The 5,506-nt window shown below is 40.1% G+C and overlaps 1 pseudogene; it reads right to left on the bottom strand.

Moving 5' to 3' along the window:
- Positions 1-704: 704 nt before the first annotated feature.
- Positions 705-1,756, bottom strand: LOC118980563 (magnesium transporter NIPA2-like; annotated as a pseudogene).
- Between the last annotated feature and the right edge of the window lie 3,750 nt (positions 1,757-5,506).

The raw sequence follows: 5,506 nt of genomic DNA, 5'->3' as shown, positions 1-5,506 counted from the left end.
GCCTCAATATGTTTTTTTAATCAAAATGTTTTTTTAAAATTATTGTTCAAGTAAAGTTTTCCGTCTTTTACTCCCATCCCAGCCACTGCGGCCCCGCTGCCACCCCCCCTCCCCACTCCCTGTGCTTCCCACCTTCCACCCCTGTTAGTTTTTGTCCACGTGTCTTCCATACTCTTTCCTGTGAATCCCTCCCCTTTTCCCCTGAAATTCCCTCCTCTCTCCCCTCTGGTCCCTTTCAGCCTGTTCTCTATTTCAGTGTCTTTGGTTATATCTTGCTTGCTTGTTTGTTTTGTTGTTTAGGTTCCTATTAAAGGTGAGATCATATGGTATTTGTCTTAATATGGTTGTTTTAATTGATGTGAATAGGGATGAGAAATGTACACTTTAGACTTTCATCACCAATGAAAAAAATAAAGCATTTTTCTAGACTTAAAACTATCATTAGTAAATTTAGATTTTGGTGAAAGAGAATTTTAAATACCGTTAAAATAATACAATGTTAAAAAAATTGGTCAGGTACTGATGTCATTTTAGTGAGCTACCATCATTTAAATATAAGAAAAGTAACTTCTTGGTCTGAATCAGTGAAACCTTAGCATAGATTGTCTCTAGAGAACATTATTTAAGAATACTTTTTCAGACACATTCTGATACTCAAATTCACTTTATAACAATTATAGTTTAACCTTTTGATTACATTTTTCTTAAAAAGCTGTAAGGTTTTCATTTCTCTGGGAGATATTTCCCCCAGTGTGATGTTCATCTCCACAGGTTAAACTTTCTTCATTATTCTTAAGAACTTCATACATATTAGCAAGATTGCCATTCACTGCTTTTTCATCTCTTTAAAACAACACAGGAGGACTTACTAGACTAAAGCTGATGTCTTTAAAGGCATGCAAAAAGAGTATTCCCACAATGATTGTATAGAAACTACTCACAGTATGAATGACATCATCAATAGGCATGTCCTGCCACTCTTTAAAAAGAATAGCAGAATAAATCAGGACTAGTGTGAAAAAGATGTAGTAGATGGGAGTCCAGGGGGACATGTTGAATATGTCCAGGGCCCTGTTCATGTAATTGACCTGCATCCTCACACAGACGCTGAGGCTGAACAGCAGGTCCCAGGTCAGGAGGTGCTGCAGCACAGGCTTCCCAGTAAACGGCCCCTTGATAGCAGTGCCAGGCCTTTCACACAGGAGACAGAGAGTGCTCTAATCACAGAGCAGATCATCTGTATACAAGAATGTTCATCCATCCAGGGGGAGTCCCACCATGAAGATTAATATCAAGGACACAATGACCACAATGTAGCAAAGACCATAAAACCTGGATCCCTGAGCTGCTGAGACATTTCAAGTCTTGATCTCCTCTTTTTGGTGTATAGCTATGGATCTTAGAGTACTTAACAAACATCTAATTTTCCTATAAAGATTAAGTCTCTCATTTAGAAAGTATGAAGAAAGAAAGGAATTTATTAGGATGCTGAGGGCTCCTAATGAAGTGTAGCTGATGCAAAGGAATATGAAATGAAGTTGACCACCTCACTGGCTCCCATTGAGAGGAGGCCAGCCCACCACAACCCTTCTTGAAGATATACCTGGCCACCTTGACCTGCTCTCATGAAGCCTTTCCTGGCAAGAAGAGTTTCTTTTTTCTTTTTCAAAATGACACGCCCTCCAGTGAAAATGCTGGAGCTCATAGTCAATCCCAGACCAGTATAGAAGTCATATTTTCCATGACCCTGTCTCATTTGTTTGTGACTTAAGAAGTTCCTATGATTCATATCGATCACAGGACTTAAAAATCCTGTTGCTGGAAGCATGATGATGCAAACTTCAAGCATGTAAATTTTAATTTGGTCTCTTTTATGAAAAAAGGGGCTAGAAGAAGTAGAGATGAGTTATTCACCTTCATTTCCTCATAAATAATATCCTTTATTCTTATAAACCCTGGCAGAGTAGGTCTGGCCCCAGGTCAGATGCGCTACTTTCCCTCCATTATCCAGCTCTGGCCACCTCCTCTCACACCCTCACACAGGCCACACAGGCTGATCTCTCCTGTGCTGCCAGGGACAGTGCCTTTGTCCACCATCCAGTGTGAGGGGCAAGCATCCAGGCTTGCAGGCCAAGCACCATCTCCACCACTGGGGAGCCCCAGGGGAAACTTGCCCTGGACAACCTCCAGCCTCTCTGGCCTCTGGTACCGAGGACAGCTGTAAGAACTTTCTTTTTAAAAAGCAATATTGTGGAGTTCCAGCCAACATGGACGTGTAGGTAGAAATGCTTTGCTTCCTCACACAACTAAGAGAAGGATAACATCCAGTTTATAAACAATAAACAACCTGCCAGAGCTGCCAGAATAGCAAACTGTGTGGAACTCTGACAATCAAGGAGTTAAAGAAACATTCATCCAGACTGGTGCATCTAGACAAAGGAATATGGCCCAAATGAAAGAATAGATCAAAACTCCAGGAAAAGAGCTAAGTGATGAAGTGATAGACAACCTATCCAAGGCAGAGTTCAAAACACTGGGAATCAGGATGCTCACAGAATTGATTGAGCTCGGTCACAAAATAAAGGAAGAAATGAAGGTTATGCAAAGTGAAATAAAGCAAAATATACAAGGAACCAACAGTGAAGGGAAGGAAACCAGGATTCAAATCAATGACTTGGAACAAAAAGAAGAAATAAACATCTACCTGGAACAGAATGAAGAAACAACAACAACAACAACAAAAAAAAACAAAACTAAGGAGAGGCTTAGGAATCTCCAGGACAACTTTAAACATTCCCAAATCCAAATCATAGGGGTGCCAGAAGGAGAAGAGGCAGAGCAAGAAATGGAAAACTTATTTGAACAAATAATGAAGAAGAATGTAGGGTAAGTAGAGGCAGTGTGGCCTCCTAACCCAGATGTCTGGGTGGCTAAGGGGAGCTGTTTTCCCATAACCTTGGAGGGGCCTGATAACTAGTGTTCTCATAGTCTTGACACTGAGTCTGATAAACTGTTCTCATAACATTAAGTGGGCTCACATGCACAGAATTATATTATGTTATATAATTTCTAACATCTTGCCAACTTTGTTCCCCTCTAGTATGTAAACAGGTAGGGACTCCCTGCTGGGGCAATGATGTTGAGAGACAGGCAAGGGAAGAGGTACCATGATGGGTGCCATGTTGGGGAGAGAGGGCCATGACATGAGACATGCACATAGATGTGCTTGCAGCATGAATATTTTTCCATCTACATGAATACTATGAACCTGGCCTTGAAGGGTGGCAACACAAAGAACTTCCCCAATCTGGCAAAGGAAATAGACTTCCAGAAATCCCAGGAAGCTCAGAGAGTTCCAAAGAAGGAAGCACACACCAAGGCATATCACAATCACATTACCCAAGATTAAAGATAAGGAGAAAATCTTAAAAGCAAAAAGAGACAAGGGGACAGTTACCTACAAAGGATTTCCCATAAGACCATCAGCTGATTTCTCATAAGAAACCTTGCTGGCAAGAAGGGGCTGGAAACAAGTATTCAAAGTCATGAAAGGCAAGGACCTACATCCAGGATTACTCTATCCAGAAAAGCTTTCATTTAGAATGGAAAGGCAGATAAAATGCTTCCAAGATAAGGTCAAGTTAAAGAAGTTCATCATCACCAAGCCCTTATTATATGAAATGTTAAAGGAACTTATCTAAGAAGCAGAAGAAGATCAAAAACTATGAACAGTAAAATGAAAACAAACCCACAACTACCAACAACTGAACCTAAAAAATAAAAACCAAGCAAACAACTAGAACAGGAACAGGATCACAGAAATAGAGATCACATGGAGAGTTATTAGTGGGGGGGGGGATTGAGAGAATTTGGGGGAAGGTGCAGGAAATAAGAAGCATAACTGGTAGGCATAAAATACACAGGGGGAGGTTAAGAATAGTATAGGAAACAGAGAAGCCAAAGGACTTTATGTACAACCCATGGACATGAACTATGGGAAGGGAGAATGCTGGAGGGTGGGGAGTGTGGTGTAGAGGAGGGGTAAAGGGCATAAAAATGTTGGGACAACTGTAGTAGCATAATCAATAAAATATACTTAACATAAAAAGCAATACTGCTATTTTATGGTAATATGTGTGAATAAATCATATTATATTTTGTGGGGGCATCTAATGAAACTTTTCAATAAATAGCAATTTTAAGTAGGTGACAGAGTACAATGAGAATGTGTCCCAATACTCTGCCATTCCTCTGTAGTCCCCATGGAAACATATTAGTGCTTTGGTTGATCAAGAGTTGTCTCCAAAACACATTTCATAGCTGCAAGATTGTTTTGACTTGATTAATTGATATTAGAGGAAAGTTTTGACTCATACATTTATTAGGGTTCAAGCCACGTGGTCATATGAAGAAATGGTACCATATGAAGAAGTGCTGGTGTTCTAAGACTCAAGTTCATATAAATGTGACAACAGCAACCATGGTGGTGACAACCATAGAAAAAGTAACTCATGTGGAATATTGATAATGTGACAAGAGCTTTCTGTGTCCTGCTCTGGCTGGGTGGCTCAGTTTGTTGGAGCATTATCTGGTACACCAGAAGGTTGTGCATTTAATCCACATTGGGCATGCTTATGGGAGGAAACTGATCAAAGTTTTTCTCTCACATGAATGTTTCTCTGTCACATTGATGGTACTCTCTTTCTCTCTCTGTCTTCCTCTCTCTCTCAAATTAATAAACATATCCTTGGGTGAGGATTAGCTCCTTTAACTCATTATGTGGTTACTGTTTTTATGCTCATTGCATGAGGAAATGGAGGCTTACGTACATTGTCCAAGATCACTTAGTAAAGGGCAATTTGACTTCAGAGCTTGCAAAATGTTCTCATAACCTGAAAATATTGTCATGCCCTGCCTACAGAAAATCAAATTCTGCATGCTGCTGGAAACCTAGGTAGTTTGATGTGTAAGGTAAAGCAGTAACCCTTGTATATGTTCCCCAGAGAGAGTTCCCATTGGTTTATGTCTGCCCACACCTGCCTCTTCCCATCGTCACACTAGGTAAGTAGAACCCCATCCTATCAGGTGCTATGTAGCTGTGGGGGACTTGTGTCTTAAATGGGCCATTAATAGGACCTTCCATCAAGGTTCCCAGAGGGTGAACTAGATCAAGTCATGCCCATCACCTTCAAAATCAAAACTAAAGAATGTTTTGTAAGTTAATTTCATAGAACAAAATGATGATTATTTGTTACTACAAATGACAGGTAAAAAGAAAAAGTACATGGTACTGGCTTTTTAAGATAGGGTGTAAAAGGGAAGTATCTTGACACTGTGTTATAGATAAGGCCTTGCTATCTGAACACCTGTCTGGGCTCAGAGGTGAGCATTCAGGTTCACAACTTGTCTTATCTTTATTACTTCCTTTATTTCTTAACATTTTATGTTGGTCCAAAGGGGAATCATTGTTTTGAAGCAAAAGGTACAATCCAGTGGAGCTAGAAAT

This window comes from Sturnira hondurensis, unplaced genomic scaffold, assembly GCF_014824575.4.
Source record: "Sturnira hondurensis isolate 20B ecotype Veracruz unplaced genomic scaffold, ASM1482457v3 Scaffold0022910, whole genome shotgun sequence".
NCBI lineage: Eukaryota > Metazoa > Chordata > Mammalia > Chiroptera > Phyllostomidae > Sturnira > Sturnira hondurensis.
This window is presented reverse-complemented; position numbering and strand designations above follow the sequence as displayed.